At 38.3% G+C, this 19,537-nt stretch overlaps 1 long non-coding RNA gene across 1 annotated transcript; it reads right to left on the bottom strand.

Annotated features, from left to right (window-relative positions):
• Nucleotides 1–932: 932 nt before the first annotated feature.
• Nucleotides 933–19,467, bottom strand: LOC124983668 (uncharacterized). The gene is made up of 3 exons (XR_007108481.1): nt 19,346–19,467; nt 13,268–13,329; nt 933–1,356 (listed from the first exon to the last, which is right to left on the bottom strand). It is a non-coding gene; the product is annotated as an uncharacterized LOC124983668 (long non-coding RNA).
• Between the last annotated feature and the right edge of the window lie 70 nt (nt 19,468–19,537).

Raw genomic sequence — 19,537 nt, 5'->3', positions numbered from 1 at the left:
ATATATGTAAAGTGGACACTTGAAAAATATTGCAAAGTTGCTATGGTCTGAATGTTTTTGTGTTCCCTCAAAACTCACATGTTGATGTTGGCTTAGGAACCAACTTCCTTAACAAGACTCCAATAGTGCAAGAAGTAAAATCAAGAATCAACAAATGGAATGGCATCAAACTAAAAAGCTTCTTCACAACAAAGGAAATAATCAAGAATGTGAAGAGAGAGCTTACAGAATGGGAGAAAATTTTTGCCACTTGCACCTCAGGTAGAGCATTACTCTCTAAGATATATAAAGAACTCAAAAAACTCAACACCAAAAAAAAAACACATAACCCAATCAATAAATGGGCAAAGTGAACAGGCACTTCATGGGAGAAGAAATACAATCTACAAATATATGAAAAAACATTCAACATCACTAGCAACTATAGAAATGCAAATTTAGACTACACTGAGATTTCAGAATGGCAATTATCAAGAATACAAGTAAAAATAAATATTGGCAAGGATATGGGGGGAAAAGGTACACTCATACATTGCGAGTGGGACTGCAAATTGGTGCAACCACTCTGGAAAGCAATATGGAAATTCCTCAGAAAACTTGTAATGGAACCAATCTCCGATCCAGTTATTATACTCCTTGTATGTTCCCAAAGGACTTAAAATCAGCATACGATAGTAATGCTACCAAATCAATGTTTATAGCAGCTCAATTCACAATAGCTAAACCATGGAACCAGTGTAGGTGCCCTTCAATGGATGAATGGATAAAGAAAACGTGGTATGCATACACAATCGAATATTACTCAGCCATGAAGAGAAATGAAGTTATGGAATTTGCCGGTACCTGGATGGAACTGGAGACTATCATGCTAAGTGAAATAAGCCAATCCCAGAAATGTTCTCTCTGATATGCAGATGCTAAGTCACAATAAGGGGAGGGAGGTTATAGGGAAGAATAGAAATACTTTGGATTAGACAAAGGGGAATGAAGGGAAGAGAGGGGGAATGGGAGTAGGAAAGTCAGTTGAATGAATCGGACATTACATTCCTATGTTCATGTATGTATACATGACCAATGTAACTCCAAATCATGTACAACCTGAAGAATGGGAGGTTATATTTCATTGATAAATAAAAATTTTTTGAAACTCACTTGTTGAAATCCTCACCTCCAAGCTGAAGGTAGTGAGATAAGACCTTCGGGAGGAGTGCCCTCATAAAAGAGGACCTAGAAAGACTCCTCTTCATCATCATGGGAAGACACAACTGAAAAATATCATTTCTGAACCAGAAAGCTTGTCCTCACCAGAAACCAAATCTGCTGGCACCTTAATCTTGAACTTCTCAGCCTCCAGAACTGTAAAAGATAAATTTCCATTGTTTATAACTATTCAGTCTATGGTATTTGTTAATAGCAGCCCAAACAAATTAAAACATTAGTCAATAGAATACACTTAATTTTTAAAATTAAGTTTAAATTATTTTAAATTCCAATTCATAAGTATATAAGTATATGAAGTATGAAGCCAAATTTTTATGATATGAGCTCTTTTGGCTAATTACCTAAAATAATACCTAATTCTGTAATTATATAGTTTAATTTTAATATCTTCACATTTAATGGGGGAATCAAATGTTAAGTAAGCCAGGAAACAGAAAAATTTAAATAACTATGTCTGAAGTTATAAGAACTGTATTTTCTCAAAATATGAAATAGTTCATATTTTAAAATATACAAATCTCACATGTCATTCAATGCTTCTTTTGCCCTCCCATTTTATTTTACTAAAATGGGAGAAAAAATGGAAAATTGAGAGAAAAAAACAAAGGGGAAAGATAAAATTCTGAACAGAAAGAAACAGGATGTTTAGTGACACTTTTCCTATTATCCCTAAATTATTTTGCTATTATCTCTAAATTTTTTAATAATGCCCCCAAAACTGAAATATCAATGAATAATCAAGTTCTTTCCACCATGTGAAAAATGATGAAGTAGAAAAGAACTTGGTATAGTGAAGATCTGTTAGAAAACCAATGTAGTTGGAGGAAGAGTGGGAGAAAGGTAATAGGTGAACCTGGAGGAGTAGCCAGAGGCTAAATCATGCAGAATTCCAAAGGCTAATGAGCATTTTACTCTTGATGGTAAGATTTTACACTGGATTCCTAAGGGAAGTCATTAAAAGACTTCACATGGAGAGAAATATAATCCAGTGTATGCTTTAAAAAGTTTACCCTGACTGCAATGTTATTAGACTAGAGGCTGGTATAGAGAATAAGACAGAGGAAAAATGGAGGATAACAGAGAGAGAGATGATAGTGTCTTACAGACTGTTGACAGCAACTAGAAAGAAGTAGCCATTTTCAAAATACACGTTGAGTAGATCTCGTCAAAATGCTTGACACCAGAGATGTTCAGACTTTGTATTTTTTCATATGGTGGAATATTTACATATACATATAATGTATATTCTTGGGAATTGGTCCAAAATCTAAACACAAAATTCTTTTGTTTCATGTACACCTTATAAACATAGCCTGAAAATTATTCTAATTTTTCTTATAATTATTAATATATTAATTGTACAAATTAATGAGAGTCACTGTTATAGTTCCATACGTGCATCATGTGTTGATTACGTCCATCTACCCTTCTTGTATCCACCTTCCTGCTCCCTTACTTTATGCTTGTCTTGAAAGGTCTTTATTTCTTCTTCAATTTTGAAAGATATCCTTGTTGAGTAGAATAATGTTGGTTGCAGTTATTTTCTTTCAGGACTTGAATTACATCATTCCATGTGCCCTGATCTTGGGGTTTACATTGAGAAATCTTCCATTAGTCTAATGAGTTTGACTCTAAATGTAACTTGGCACTTTTTCTTGCAGATTTTAATGTCTTTTGTTCTGTATTTTGACAATTTAACTCTATTATACTGTGAAGAGGTTCTTTTCCAATCACATCCACTTGGGGTTCTAAATGCCTCCTGGACTAGGATGTCCACATCTTTCCAAGATTAGGGAAATCTTCCGCCATTATTTCATTGACTATGTTACCCATGTCCTTAATCTTTAGTTCTCAGGTACAATTGTGTGTCAGATGTTTGATTTTTAAAAAGTGTCCCAGAGATCTTATATTCTTTCTTTCTTTCATTTCTTTCTCTTCATCTGAATGTAATATTTTGAAAGACCCTTCAAACTCTGATGATATTCCTTATTCTGTTTGATCTAGTCTGTTACTGAGGCTTTCAAATGAATTTTTTATCTAACTTATTGAGCTTTTTATTTCCAAGATTTCTGTTTGGTTCTTTTTGTTTGTTTTGTTTTGCAGTGCTGGGGATTGAACTCATGGCCTTGTGCTTGCAAGGCAAGTACTCTACCAACTAAGCTATATCCCCAGTCCCTGTTTGGTTCTTTTTTAATATCTCTATCTCTTTACTGAATTTGTCATTCATATCCTGCACTGTCTTCCTTATTTATTCAACTGTTTATCTGTATTTTTTGGATTAATTGAGCTTTTTAAGAATCATTCTTTTGAATTGTTTATCCAGAATTTCTTCTCCTTTGACATCTTTGGAATCTACTATGGAACTTCAGAGGTGCCATATTACCATGATGTATCTTGAGTTTCTATTGAGATTTAATGTCTGTCGAGATGAGTATCTCTTCTGCTTTTTTTGTGATGATCTTCTTGGAAAGCAGCTTTCTCCAGATGATGTGTCCTGGGGTACTGTTTTAGTATGTACTCTTGAGAGTTTACTTCCCACTAAACACAATAGTGTAATCTTTATATAGCTTCTTTGCTTATTATTTGTGAGTTTGGGCACAAAGCATACCATTTTAAATTGGAGAGACCCACAGTCTCTGCAGATTTTGCAAGAGTTGGAGCACTCTGATAATTGAGTCAGAAGTGCTGTAGATAGAAAAATATAGTTACTCCTACACAGGGAGTGGTAGCCCTAATCAGGTGATGGGAGTTTCCACAGGAACTGTTGATATTGGCAGCGTTAGCTGAGAATAATTCTGATGCTGATTGCTTCAGTTGTGTTGCAGGTCCAGAAACTTGTCCTCTGATTGACACTGGTGCAGCACCATGTGCTTCATGGGGAGAGGCACGGATTGGAATCACAACTCCCCCTCTGTGCCACTTACCTCATTTTGCCAACAGTGCACAACCAGACGAGTTGCAAGTGCAACTGTAATAGAGGACTCATATGAGTGCACTGTTAGCAACCGTGTTTTTTCTCTCTACTGCTACTGTAGGGAAGTGTTCCCAAGGGTGGGGCCTCAAACACCCCAAGCTATGCCCACCTGAGGATGAGTAGACAACTGGAAGCTGATGTCCTCCTCTCCTCTCCTCTCCTCTCCTCTCCTCTCCTTTTCTTATCTTTTCTTTTTTCATTCTGAGGATAGAATCCAGAGCTATAGCCCTAGCCACCTCCCCTTTTTTTTTAGACAAAAACTGTATTTAAGGTACAGGAATAAATACAAATGCTTGAACAAATAGATATACAGTGAGTTCCAACTTAAGGACCTAAGGAAAAAACCATACAAAGACTGACTATAAGCCCTAAGATATCATACCACTAATTTGGATGTGGGTTTGATTTCACAAAGCAAAGACAAAGACATAAAATAAATAAATAAGTACATAAATAGATGTCACTCTCAGTTTTACCCAAATAACCACATTTGCTTATATCCCCAGTGAGGGTACTAACTAAGCCAAATGTCACCAGTTAGCAACTGGGAAACTTGCCCCACTTAACAAGATGACTAGATCTGTCTACTCAGTAATCTAAGAAGTAGATTAGCATATTTGGTAGGCTCCCTTGAACTGCTGATAACCCCAAATGACATTTTCATCATTCATGCTGATATTGAAGATGGGAAACATTTGGGTAATATCATCGGATTTCTTTGTCTCAACAATGAAACTTGGGGATTATTTTAGCCCAACTATCTTTTTCAAGTGAAAAAAAAAATTGTGGTACTCAGATTCTGCCTACATAAGGGCAGAATCATGACTTGAAGTCAGACTTCTGTCAGTCAACACAACATCCTTCCTCAAGAAAATCCTGGTAATCACCTTGAAGACTCTGCCAACATATCACAGAGGAACCATGTGATAGTAAAAGAACATCAGAGTGGAGTTCAAAGACCTAAGCAAAATTCTGCCACTCCCCATGAAATATTGAGAAAGTGAGCTACTTTCTCTAGGTATCAGCACTCTCTTCTAAGAACAGGTATTCATTTGTTCAGTCATACACAGATGCTATTCTAGGAACAAAACTGACAATGATCAATGTCCTTTACAGAGCTTACAGAAATAAAATAAATAATAATAATAAAGTAAAAATAGCATGATTTGACTTCCATGTCAAAGGATTACTGTGGCCACTATGTTGACAATTGATTCAAAGAGGTAAGAATAACTGTAAGAAGATAAGTTAGCGGCTGCTGCAGTTATCCAGAGGCAGGTGAATGTGACCCAGACTAGAGGAGTTACAGAAGAAAAATAGGAAAGTGCTTAAATTCTGAAAATATTGTAAATGTAGAGATAATAAGATTTCCTGATGGACTGAATATAACATGAGAAGTAAAGAAAAGAATCAAAACTGGAATTTGAGCAACTAGAAAGATGCAATTATTATCAACTAAGAGGAAGGTTTTTGGTGAAAGAGGTTTGGGGGTAAGACCTGGAGATCATTTATAGACCCTTTGAAATCACAATGTCTAAAAGAACCTAGTGAAGATGTTGAGTGGGAATTTGAATATACAAACTTAGAGTCAAAGATATTATATGGTAATTGTCAGCAAATAGATGTTTGTGTTAGCTCCTTCATTGCTGTAAACAACGTATCTGAGAAGAACAACTTAAAGGAAGAAAAGTTTTGTTTTGGGCTCACAGTTTCAGAGGTTCAGTATAGGGTTGGCCAACTCCAGCGCTATGTGCCTGAGGTAAAGCAGAACATCATGGTTGAAAGGTGTGGCAGAAGAAAGATGCTCAGCTCATGGCAGCTAGAAAGCAGAGAGAGAGAGAAAATGACAAGATGGAGTCCCCAAGGGCACACCCCCAGTGACCTACTTCCTCCACCCATGCCCATTGCCTACTGTTACCACCCAGGAGACCACCGAAATTATTAATTCATCAAATGAATTAATCCACAAGTAAGGTTACAGCTCTCGTCATTGCCTAAAAGTCCCAGGGAAATTGTGTTTTCAAAAGGGGAGCTCTTCAGGGAACATTTCTGGGTCCAAATTATGACAAGGACCAAATTTGTTTGATGTAATTGCATCACATATCACCTCCAGAGAGAGAGAAAAACTGTGAAAAAACACTTTCTAAGGAGTAAAAGCCACTTGATTTTACTCCATTTTGGGTTCAGAAAACTTGCTTGAAAGAATGAAGGATATTCAAGTTTAGCCAGCTTCCATAATAGCTGTAGGGATCCTTCCATCTTATACTTACTTAAAGATAACAACAACAAAAGCAATTTTAAAATACTGAAAACATAGTATATATTGACAACTGTACACATTTTACTAAAATGTTGATTTGAGCATAGATTTCAAAGTTAATTTCAAATTTTATAGTGGGTTTTGGTTTCAGCTTCTAGTTCCTTCTTACAAAGTTTCTAAAAACTGTCATCCAATTATGCCTTAATATGTGAGCATATAGTTTTTATTTCTCCTGGTGTTTTCCCTTTTTTTTAAAGAGAGGATTTCACTAAGTTGTAGAGGCTGGACTCAAACTTAAGATCCTTCTGCCTCAATCTCCCAAGTAACTGGGATTACTGGTTTGCACCTAGCCCTTTCTACTTAAGTAAACGTATTCACCAGGATTCAGGCAAGATTGGGTCATGTCGATACTTAGGCATAATTCCTCTCAGCTCCGTTGGAGAGTGGCAGAGCACTCTCCAATGTGTGTGCGGCTGTAGGCTAGCATCACAAAAAAAGGAAATAAAAATTGAAAAATGAAAAATAAATAATAAGAAGGCAAAATAGAAAAACATAAAAGTATATAAAAAAATAAGTTAAAAGTTTTAAAAAGTAAAAATAAAAAATTTGTAACAGAAAAAAATGAGAAATAATGAGAGAAATATATAATTTAAAAATTATATATGCATACATTATGTATATATACAAATATGTATGTGTATATGTATATATATACCTATGTGTGTTTGTATATATTCTCCTACTCCAGGTGCCAGGAGGGTGAATGGAGTAGGAGTGGGTGATCACGGGCTATGCTGCTCAAACCTTTTCTCCAGGTCTTCTTAGGCTACTCATCCTGACAGCAGGAAGGTATCCAGGGGTTTTCTTGTCTCTTGGAACTTTCAGGTATGGTCCCAGCAGGTATCAAGTGGGAGTGAGTTGTGGCTGCAGCTGGTTGAAATGTCTCTCAGCTGGATTCCACACCCAGCAAGTTAAGGAGAATGCAGGCTGCACCAGGCATGTAGTCTCTCTGGAGCTTTTTAGGCTGTGTGCCCCAGAAGCAGGGCAAATGCCAAAGCCACAGTGGGTATCCAGTGCCTCTGAGGGCAGCGGGCAACTGAACCACCCGGTTCCATGCTGGGAGGGGTGCAGCAGGACACGTGGGATCTGCCGTCAACCCCGGTGTCTTCAGTCCTGATTCCCTGCCAAACCACTAGCAACTGGTCACTCCCTTGGTCTCAGAGGGCAGGTTCCCTGATCCTCCAAATTCAGAGGGCTCTGCCCTGCACTCCACTCTGCCTTGCAGCCCATATTCCCCTTAGCACAGAACTCGGTGGGCCGATTTCAGAGTCATTCCCCAGAGCCGAGACAGCCTCGTGGGCCCCCCACCCTCCCAGGCAGTGCAGTGGTGTGTCCACAGGGTCCCAGAGTTGGGGTTTGTCCTCCTAGCAGCCTTCAGGTCATCTCAAAACCCTTCCTTCCTTTGCTGAATTCTTCACTGTAAATTCCCAGTTGTCCTTTTATCTCACAGAATATTTCACTTGAGGCCTCTTTAGTCATTTATTGTATTGGATTGAATAGTCTTCCTCCAAAATGTGTGTCCACGCGGAGCCTGTGAACGTGACCCTGTTTGTAAATATAGGGCCTTTGCCAATGTAACCAAGTTAAAATGAAGTCATCCTGGAGGGGAGGCAGCTCCAAATCCGATGACTACTGTTCTTACAGGGAGAGAGAGAGACGCAGAGATATAAGAAGTAAGCAAACCATGTAAAATCAGAGGCAGAAATCAGAATGCTACAGCTACTAGTCAAAACATGCCAAGCATCACAAACAACCAGCAGAAGCTAGAAAGAGCAAGGAGAGATGCTCGCCCAAACCCTAGTTCTGAAGACCTTTGACCTGCTCCATTCCCAACCTGGGCCCATTTTCCCCTCCTTAGGCAACCCGTTACCTCCCGAGTCTAGGGAGATCACCTTATTAATGTATAACTTAGTGTGGTCACCCAACTGGCATAGTGCACAATAGCCCAGAACTCGTGGGCTAAAGCAATCCTCCTGCCTCAGCCTCCCAAGTAGCTGGGACTCCAGGCACACACCACCACACCCGGCTCTGACAACATTTTGATTTCACACATCCAGCCTCCAGAGCTATGAGAATACATTCTGTTGTTTGAAGTCACCCCTGTTTGTGGGCATTTGTCATGTCAGGCCTGGGAAACTAACACACTGACTCATCCTTGACTTCTCCCTTTCCACATCCATATATCACAAGTCTTTGTTCTATCCATCGAGTATTTCTCAATTCTATTTGTTTCCTACAGTCCCGCTCTTACCATCTAATGTAAGTCTCCATCATCTCCCACCTCACTTTTTTAAAAAAATATGACTTCACACATTTGTTTTTACTGCACATGTTTATTTCTTCAACTCAGTAGCCAGAATGATCTTCAAAAGCACAGAAGAAGCATATCTATTGCAGTTAAGATGAGGTTCAAACTCTTTCATATGGATAACAAACCCTTTTATGATCCAACCAACCTACAATCCCAAAATCAACTACCAGCACTTGCTTTGTAACTGATTTTATCAACTCCAGGTAGACTGAACTTCCTCAGCTTTGCCATGATTCTCATCAACACTTACATCTAAAGCTCAACAAGCTTTCAGGTATGCATTTACTTGTGTATTTAATATGAAAGTTAAAAAAAAAAAACACACAAACTGCCTTTGTTCCATCTTAGTTCATTTTGTTTGCTATAAGAATTATACCCGAGGTTGGGTCACTGCAAAATAAACAGTTTTGTTGGGCCCATAGGTCTGGAGACCAAATGGTCCAAACAGCATGATCGAGTGTGCTGGTGAGAGCCCCCTTGTCTGCATCACAACGGGGCTGGGAGAAGCAGAAAGGGAACCAGTATCATGAAGACAGAGCCGAGGCATGGGATGACCTCACTTTATAACATCCCACAGGAGACCTGATCCATCTCTGAAAGACAATGAGCCTGCCCACGTTGGTGGAGCCCCCATGACCTACCTCTTTTTATTTATTTATTAGTGCAAATTAATTAAACAGAATAGTGGGTTTTATTACGGCATTTTCATACATGTACATAATATAATTTGAGCAATTTTACTTCCTAATATCTCCCTTGACCTCCCAAAGCCAATACCAAATAGGATAAATCTGAAAGCATTTCCTCTAATATCAAGAAAAAGACAAAGATGTCCAGTCTCACCCACTCCTTATTCAATATAGTACTTGAAATGTTATCCAGTGTAACTAGGCAAAAAAAGGAAATAACAGGCCTCACCTCTTTAACCACCTAAATAATGCCACTGTTGAACATTCAGCACCTGAACTTTTGAGCAACAAACCATGCCCAACCACAGCAACTCTGTTCACCACTGCATGCCCAGTACCTAATGTACCCAGAATGCATAGAGTGCTCAGTAAACACTTTTAGAAATAGTGACAGAATACAATAAAATCTTGAGTTGTGCTAGATCAAAACCAAACAGACATATTTTTCTAGAAATGCAAGTTTCAGCTCAAAAAGTATTTCAACAGAAACTTTAATCACCCTTCAAAACACCATTGCTTTAAAGAAAAAAAAAAAAAAAAAACCAACCTACCAGCAAATGAACTTTTGCTCACAATCTGAAAATTAGAAACTTTTTTAAAATATGTTCATTAATCATATAACAACTTATTTTTTAATTATATTTTCATTTTTACAGACTTTTAATTATATTTTCATTTTACAGATCCATTGTACACAAATGAGGTACATCTCCTCATTTCCATGGTTGTGCACGATGTAGATTCATACCATTTGTATAATCATACATGTACATAAGGCAATGATGTCTGTCTCATTCCACCATTTTTCATACCCCTACTCTTCCCTCTCATTTCCCTCTACATAATCTAAAGTTCCTCCATTCTTCTCTCAATCATCACCCCCAACCCCCATTATATATTATCATCCACTTATCAGAGAAAACATTTGGCCTTTGGTTTTTTAGGATTGGCTTGTTTCACTTAGCATGATAGTCTCCAATTTCATTCATTTATCTGCAAATGCTGTAATATTATTCTTCTTTATGGCTGAATAATATTCCATTGTGTATATATACCAGTTTCCCTATCTATTTATCTGTTGAAGCGCATCTAGGTTGGTTCCACAATCTAGCTATTGTGAATTGAACTGCTATAAACATTGATGTGACTGTGTTACTGTAGTTTGCTAATTTCAAGTCCTTTGGGTATAAACCAAGGAGTGGGATAACTGCGTCAAAAGGTGGGTCCATTCCAAGTTTTCTGAGGATTCTTCACTGTTTTCCAGAGTGGTTGCACCAATTTGCAACTTTGCCAGCAAGGTAAAAGTGTGCCTTTTTCCCCACATCCACGCCAACATCTATTTTTCTTTGTGTTCTTGATAATAGCCATTCTAATTGGAGTAAGATGAAATCTTAGAGTTGTTTTAACTTGCATTTCTCTAATTACTAGAGATGTTGAACACTTTGTCATATATTTATGAATCACCTGTATGTCTTCTTCTGTAAAGTATTTGTCCAGTTTCTTGGTCCATTTATTGATTGGGTCCTTCATAATTTGGGTGTAAAGTTTTGTAAGTTCTTTATACATTTTGGAGATAAGTACTCGATCTGAAGTGCATGTGGAAAAGATTTTCTCCCACTCCATAGGCTCTCATTTCACATTATTGATTGTATCCTTTGCTGAGAAAAAGTTTTTTAGTTTGAATCATCCCATTTATTGATTCTCGCTTTGTTTTCTTGTGCTTTGGGAGTCTTGTTAAGGAAGTCTGATCCTAAGCTAACATGATGAAGATCTGGGCCTACTTTGTCTTCTATTAGGTGCAGGGTCTCTGGTCTAATTCCTAAGTCCTTGATCCATTTTGAGTTGAGTTTCGTACAGGGTGAGAGATAGGGGTTTAATTTAATTTTACTGCATATGGATTTCCAGTTTTCCCAGCACCATTTGTTGAAGAGGCTATCTTTTCTCCATCATATGCTTTTGGCTCCTTTGTCTGGTATGAGGTAACTGTATTTATGCAGGTTTGTCTCTGTGTCTTCTATTCTGTACCATTGGTCTGCCTGTCTATTTTGGTACCATTTTTTGTTACTATTTTTGTTACTATTGCTCTGTAGTATAGTTTAAGATCTAGTATTATGATACCTCATGCTTCACTTTTTTCTGCTCAGGATTGTTTTGGCTATCCAAGGTCTCTTATTCTTCCAGATGAAGTTCATGATTGCTTTCTCTATTTCTTTCTTTTTTTTTTTTTTTTTTTTTTGTGGTGCTGCAGATTGAACCCAGGGTTTTGTGCTTGGGAGGCAAGCACTCTACCAACTGAGCTATATCCCCAGCCCCTGCTTTCTCAATTTCTATGAGGAATGTCATTGGGATTTTCATTGGAATTGTATTGAATCTGTATAGTGCCTTTGGTAGAATGGCCATTTTGACAATATTAATTCTGCCTATCCAAGAACATGGGAGATCTTTCCATCTTCTAAGGTTTTCTTCAGTTTCTTAATCATTCAAGTCTAGTTTTCAAGCAAAACATTTACACACACAAGGTCTGATCATACCACGTGTAGCCTTAGACTCAACTCTATCTGGAGAGGGTATCACCCCCAAGTGCATTTCAAGACAGGGAAGAAGGATAAAGGAAGTGAGGTCATGTTTCTTAGCCTGCCTAGAGACCACGATTCTCCATTTCTCTTTCTTTCCATTCAATCAAGTGTTCCACAAAATCACAAAGGTTTACGAGTAGCTTGGAAGAGAAGTTCATCTCTTATAAATATATATGGACATATTTCTTTCCTCCTTTTTCTGAAACCACAGTCTATTACTAGCTAAAACCAAAAAGTAAAACCAAGGCAAATCCTGTTCTACCTTGTGCTAACAATACTCGCCATTCTTTACTCTAGGATTCTGGTTTATATACAAGTAATAGGAGCACTCTTATTTCTATTATATTCAAAATAGCATCACCCAAATCTAAGCCCCTTTCCGTGATCCTTGTCCAGTAAATAGTACCACTGTCCACTCAGCTTTGCCTATCAGAAACTTAGAAATCATTTTTATCACTTCCTCTCCCTTCTCCATTTCCAGTCCCTCAAACAATGCTCATTTTACTTCCTAACATGTCCATTTCCTTCAGTTTTCACCTTCATAACCAATTCTTAGTCAAAATAGTGTCAATTCTTATTTATATTACTACAATAATCTTCTAACTGATCTCTGGTTATCCACTATTTTTCCTCTAATCTGCCCTGTATGTTGGAGGTAAAATGCAAATCATATCACGTAGCCCTATGCAACTCTTCTTTTTTCTTTTTTTCCAACTCTTCTTCACCTCCCACATCACCTCTATTCCTACCTCCATCCCCCAATTTGAACTCTTCAGTTGTTTCTCTCATTCTTGGGACAAGGACCACAACCTGGGCCATGATTTGTCTTCTGGCTATCTCCCTCATTTCATCTCTTCCCACTCACCTCGATGGCTCGTCTTCTTTCACTTCCTTGAAGATACCCTGCTCCATTCACCCAGGGAAGCTTTGCTCATCCTGCTTGCACCGTTGGGACTGGCCTGCTTCTTACCTACTCTACTCAACCACTGAATCACAGTAGAAACATCAGGTCCTCTGAGAATTGTCTCCTTTCAACTCCCAAGACTATAACATTATAGTATCATAGTGCTTGTCTCTCTTCTCATCCTCTATCAGTGTCTATCAAAATGCTGGCTCATAGGAAACATCAAATTAACACCTGCAAAATCAATTCTTGCCACGGGAGATTTGACTTACCAAAAGGAACAATATCCTGCTGCACCCTTTTCATCTTGTTGATGCCAACTGAATACTTCTTTCTGACAAAACAAAACAGAAAAAAAAAAAAAAGAAAGAAAAAAAAAAAAACCCAAATTGTCAAGAAGACATAAAATTGCTCTTTCTTTTCTGAGTTTCTGTTAGGTCTAATAGTTGATTAGATAAGATAAAATTGTACACCTCTCTTTATTACAGATTTTAAGCCTAACACACTCCTGAGTCAAGTTGGTTCTCTGAAACTTAAATTTTTCTCACATCATGAAAACATTCATGTGTTGAGTGAGAAACAAGTATTTCCTTTAAAATTAATCATTCCCATCTCTGAGCTTTACGTGTGTACTAGGATCATGTAGTTTATATTTTTCTCATTCATATCACAATTTCTTGATTTTTAAATATTCATTGAATACACACACGTATACTTGCTCATAAAGAATAAGTGATATTAATTGGTTTTAGTAAATGTAGTCCACCATTTACACTTGGTGCTAAGTATTCAGTAATTATTTTCAGTTCAGTGGAGACAGTTCCCTTAGTCTTGAGAGCCATCCTTCTTAAGTAGGATTTTCCTAAGTGAGTTTCTTCTTTCCTTTATAAGTAGGATTTCTCCAAATATTTTGAGTTGTCCCTCTTGACATTATTAATATTGCTAATAACAACAAAAATAAAAGCAGCTAACATTTATGAGACCCTTATTATCTTCCATAAAAGCACATTTATGTACATTTAGTACTTATAATAATCCTATAAAATAGGTAACTTTTTATTCTATTTTATATAACAGGTGACTTAGATATAAAGAGGTCAAGTAATTCATCCCCTGCACATTGCTTATAAGTGGTAAGGTTATTTAAAACCAGGCAGTCTGGACTCCAAAGCCATATTCAGTCACTATACTACACTGCCTCTGATCCCTTGGAAAAGGATGTACCCACAAGTTTCCATTTGGGGTATGATCAAGAGTGCTTCTAATGGACCCAAACCTCCTCCAGACAACAAATTTAAGTTATGCACAAAATGCAAGAAGGAAAATAGAAAGTAGGAGGGAAGAGATGGAGGGTGGGTGAGAAAGGACTGTAAAGAAAAACTGAAGGTTCTGGAAAGTAAACAAAGTACACAGAATCTTCAGGCAATCTATACTTGGAAGCAGAAACTATTTCTACAGCTTCCAACCTGAGAATAGGCCAAAATCAATATCTAGGCAGAAGCTAACCTTAATGGAAAATCCACAATCTCTCTGGTAGAAAAGGAAAGGACAGAGTTCAGAGCAACCAATGGCACTGAAAAATGGATGAAGAAATCCCCAAAAAGAGAAAATCTGAAAAAAGACATCACAAATTCTGTATGTAAATACTGTCCCACCCCCTGGCTGATCCGTCATCCATGCATGCACAGGAAAGAATAAAGACAACCCAGCTAAAGACGAAAGACCTGAACTGACTTGAGCTACTGCGTAAAAGAGAGAAATTGTTCTTTGATCAAAATCCTCAACACTTTTTGGAGGGATATAACAGAATTCAGAGTCTCTATAGTCTAACAGTCGCAATGTCATGATAAATTCAAAATTATTCAAAATATAAAGGGTCAGGGAAAATATGACTTAGTCTCAAGGAAAAAAAAGCAAAGAAAGAGAATTATTTTTCTTTCTGGGTCACTCTTCAAACATGTGACCTAGCTGTTTGAGTTAGCAGATAAGGATTTGAAAGCAACTATTATAACCTTGTTAAACAAATTATTACAACTAGCCCCAGAAAATAGCGTCACAGTGAATTAAAAGGTTGTAAATGTCAATAGAAAATGAGAATCTTTGCAAAAGACCAAATAGAAAATACAGAAATGAAAAGTAGAATACCTGTAATTAGAAAGGAAGCCTTGCTGCTACAACTATCTTCCCCAGAAGAATTCTTTCTCTGTTTTTATATATAGCAACTTTTCTTCTGTTTAGTGTTACTGATAACCAACTGTAGATCTCCAAACTCTCAATTTCTCCTTTCTTGAGTGTCCCTATATCTGATTCCAGCATTTATAAAAAGTACCATCTCCATGATATAATTCCTACCTTACTGTCAATCCATGATCTTGACCTATATTTTTGACTGACCTAACCCTGATTTGCTTTCAGTTATGGTTTCACAAAATATGTCCACCAATTATGTGGCTTTCCTTTCTTCAAAGGAAGGACAAACCTGATTCCCTTCAGTGTGGACCAGACTTAGCAACTCGTTTCAAGTGAAGAGAATATGACACAGTTGTGATGTGTGGCTTCTGAGGTCATCAAAGATATTGAGGCCTACTCCTCTTTCTCAAACAAGCTGCCCTGTCACAGGGACCTTGAAGCATCCTTACACAGAGGTATATTATGGAAAGCACCCAATGCCTCCTACCAATAGCCAGCAAGAGGTCCTCTGCCAGTAGTCATGTGTTATGGATAAAATTGAGTCTGCTCTCCCTATCAGAAAGGACTCCCCCAGTTGTGTCTTGGAGTCCTAAATTTTATTACATCAGAATGTGATTTTAGGGGCTGAGGATATAGCTTAGTTGGTAGAGTGCTTTCCTCATAAGCACAAGGCCCTGGGTTCAATCCCCAGCACCACAAAAAAAAAAAAAAAAAAAAAAAAAGAATGTGATTTTATTTGAAGATAGAGTTTTACAGAGAGAATCAAGGAAAATAAAGTCATTAAGATGAGCCCTAGTCTAATATGGCTTGAGTCCATATAAGGGAGATAAAATTTCAACAAAGACACAATGTGAAAAAAAAAACATGTGAAGATGAAAGTGAAAATCAGAGCAACAATAAGCCAACAAGTGCCAAAGATTGTAAGCAAGCACAGAAGAGATAATTCCTCACAGTTCTTAGAACGAGCCAATCCTGAGGATACCTTATCATACACCTCTGGCTTCCAGAATATGAAACAATTGCCGCCTTTGTTCTAAGCCTCACAGTTTGGGTTCTTTGTTATGGCAGCTGTATGAAGCTCATACATGATGCATATGAGCACTTTGGAAGTCCTTTCAATCCCATCAAGCTTTCAGAGGATTATAACTCCATCTGATAATTTGCCTTCCACTTTTTTAGATGTCCCATACCGGAGTTGTCAGCTAAACAATGCCTGCCCCATGAAAATGATGAGATAAATACTGGAGGTTTTCACGTTTTTATGAACTAAATTGTGTCCCACCATCTCTGAAATAAAATCCACATGCTAAAGTATATCAAAGCTGAAAACAGACAACAGAGAAAATCTCTCTAAGTATTCCAAAACTTATTTTGAAATAAAGAAAAAGGACTATAATTCAGGATGCACAGTAATGCAAGTCACAGATGCACTTGAAGAAGGAAGGGTGAGGAAGGGCTCAGGGGTGTAGCTCAGTAGTAGAGCACTTGCCTAGCATCCTCATGTTCCTCCCTTTCTTTCCTCTTCTTCTTGCCTAGCATGTAGGAGGCCCTGGGATTCAATTTGCAGCACAGGGGGAGGAGAAGGGAGAGGAGGAGGAGGAGGAGGAGGAAGAGGAGAAGGAGGAGGAGGAGGAGGAGGAGGAAGAGGAGAAGGAGGAGGAGGAGGAGGAGGAGGAGAAAAGAAAGAAAGGGAGGAAAAGGAGGAGGAAGGGTAAGTGAAATTTTTATTCACAAAAAGAAAGAAAGTCACATAAAGTGCTTGACTACACAGTTCCTTGACCTTGGGGAAGGGCTGGTGTCAGTTCATTATTGGAGGTACATTAATTTCTAGGTAGCTGTGTTCTGTCTAAAGCACCTTATCTGAATTATTGTGGACTTAAAGAATTTTAAGATAAAACTTTGTTACTTGTGGAGTATGCAGAACAAAGAAGGATTTTACTGCTCTTCAAGGGCAGTAACTTGTCTCTGTTGTCATTTTAAATTCATTACAATTTCAGCAGAGTAAGGATTCAATAAGTGTTTGGAGAAAGGATTTGCCCCTTTAGTTCTATCCTCAGGCATTCCTTAAAACCAAGTCTTATCTCAGATGAGCAGGTTTGAGTTCTCCTTCATAACTTCCTGGCTCTAACTTTTCTGGGTCCGGCAAACACAATTTCATCTTGGTATCAGTAACTTTCACAAGCCCTAATCCTCGAAGTGACTGTGTTTGAAAACAGGAACTTTAAAGACTCAATTAAGATGAAATGAGGGCACAAGGATGTGGCCTAATCCAATAAAACTGGAGTCCTTAAGAGAGGAAGGAGAGACTGCAGGAATGCAGATGTCTAGAGAAAAATGCCCTGTGAGCCCACAAAGAGAAGAGAGCCATTGGCAAGTCAAGGAGGACAGCCTCAAGCAAAACCAAGCCTGCCAACACCTTGATCTTGGACTGACAGCTTTCAGAGCTGAGAAAATAAATTACCATTGCTTAAGCCACTCAGTCTGTAGTATTGTGTTATGGCAGCCCTACAAGATTAATTCTGCTTGCGAGGTTTGGGGATAACTTGTCACATAATAATAGGTACTACACCTTCCCACTCCATCCCCCGATAAACACACACTTTCCATCTGTATTCACCAAACTATCTCAATAGCTTAGTACCAACGTATGCCAGTGAGGAACTTGAACGAAATTTCTCAGAACCCACTTAGTGTTCTGAAGCTTGATTCCCTCACAGGTTATAGAAAGGGCTCTGTGAGACGTCTGTGACAAACAAGGCTTCCCATGGGTGACCTCTGAGTTTTTAAGAGAAAGGGGTATAGGATGACAATTAGGCAGAGTGTGACCCTGATTGACTTTAGACTGTGACCATGTAACCGTGACCAAGACCATAAGAGGAAGATGAAATGAAAAGAAACTTTTGTTTCTAATCCAACTGACAAGTTCTGTCCACAGAATATAATCACTCCCTTCTCTGCTTTCCTTAGCCGCCTACAACCACCTCTACTGCAGACACTGCATCGGATGACATCGTGACCCTCGCTTGCTCTTCAAGATCAGTAACTTGTCTCAGTTATTGTTTTAAATTCATGACAGTTTCAGCACAGAGTAAGGATTCAATCAATGTTTGGAGAAAAGATCTGCCCTTTAGTTCTATCCTCAGGCAGTCCGAAAACTAAGTCTTTATAGAGGCAGCAACTGAGTTGAGAGTCTTGCTCATTAACCTAGCTCCCTCAAGAGAACTCCTCCATTGCTTCTGACAAAGCTTTGGCCTTCCTGACAATCCATTTTACCTTCACCTTGCAGCTTTTGATTGACTGATAAGCTCTTCACCACTTAACCCTTGCCAGTTCCTTTTCCACCACCATGTCTATGCTCTGCCTTCTATTTTCTAACCACAGCCCCCTGGGCCCTAGAATCCCATTATCTGCCCTCAAGGACCACTTCTCCCTATCTGGCCTGAATAGTCACCCCGATTATAATCAATCAGTGTCCCCAACCATCTCATCTATCTGACGCCAGGGCAGATCACACAGAAAATAATTCAGCAAGCTGTTTAAAGGTTGAATACCTGCAATATTATGATCTGATGACTTCTAATCTCTTACTTTTGGTTCTCGGAAGACCTCGAGTGTATGCTGGATCAACTATACTCTTTCATCTGCTTCTCCAGTGCTGAGAGGTCAGCCTACAACAAAGTGACACTCTGTTCGTTGTGGAGCTAACCACTAAAGCCTCCCCCACCAGCACTAGCAGGCAGTATGGAGAGACCTCATGTGTTATCTCTAACCCCAGCGATGGTAACCAAATACATGAAGGTATATCTGAAATTAAACTTTATTTTCCACAGAGGCATACTTCCATCCTAATTAAGTAACTGTACTTTAATAATTTTGGAACTGTCAACATACCTCCTCTATCAAGTGTGTTCCCCTTGAGATTTGTTCACATTCTTCCCCTCTGTAAGCATTATGAACCAAAGAAAAATTCTCTTTGTATTGTCAATAAACCAAGAGATTCATGGAACCATTTCCTTGTTTCCACCATGTGCAACACACTTTCAACCTAATTCTTACATAATGAAAAGTCAGAAAACTCATACGGAGAGGCGATTGACTCTAAAATTGAAGAGACATGCTAAGAGATTCTTCCAGAATTCGTGTTCAACAAGCCACCTTACCTTCTCTTTTCCATCTGAGCTTGATCTTGGAGAAGGTGTTATTGGAATTCATCTGGGTCGCCTTAGTAACTTGCCGGGATAGTGCCGATCGTTTTGTTAGTATAAAAAAGTGGGAATTTCTCACAGCAATGGTCTGAACCAGTAAAACGATCAGTTTGGGTGACAGACAAGACGCAGAGGGCTCCCGCACAC

The sequence above is a fragment of the Sciurus carolinensis genome, chromosome 4 (assembly GCF_902686445.1).
Source record: "Sciurus carolinensis chromosome 4, mSciCar1.2, whole genome shotgun sequence".
NCBI lineage: Eukaryota > Metazoa > Chordata > Mammalia > Rodentia > Sciuridae > Sciurus > Sciurus carolinensis.
This window is presented reverse-complemented; position numbering and strand designations above follow the sequence as displayed.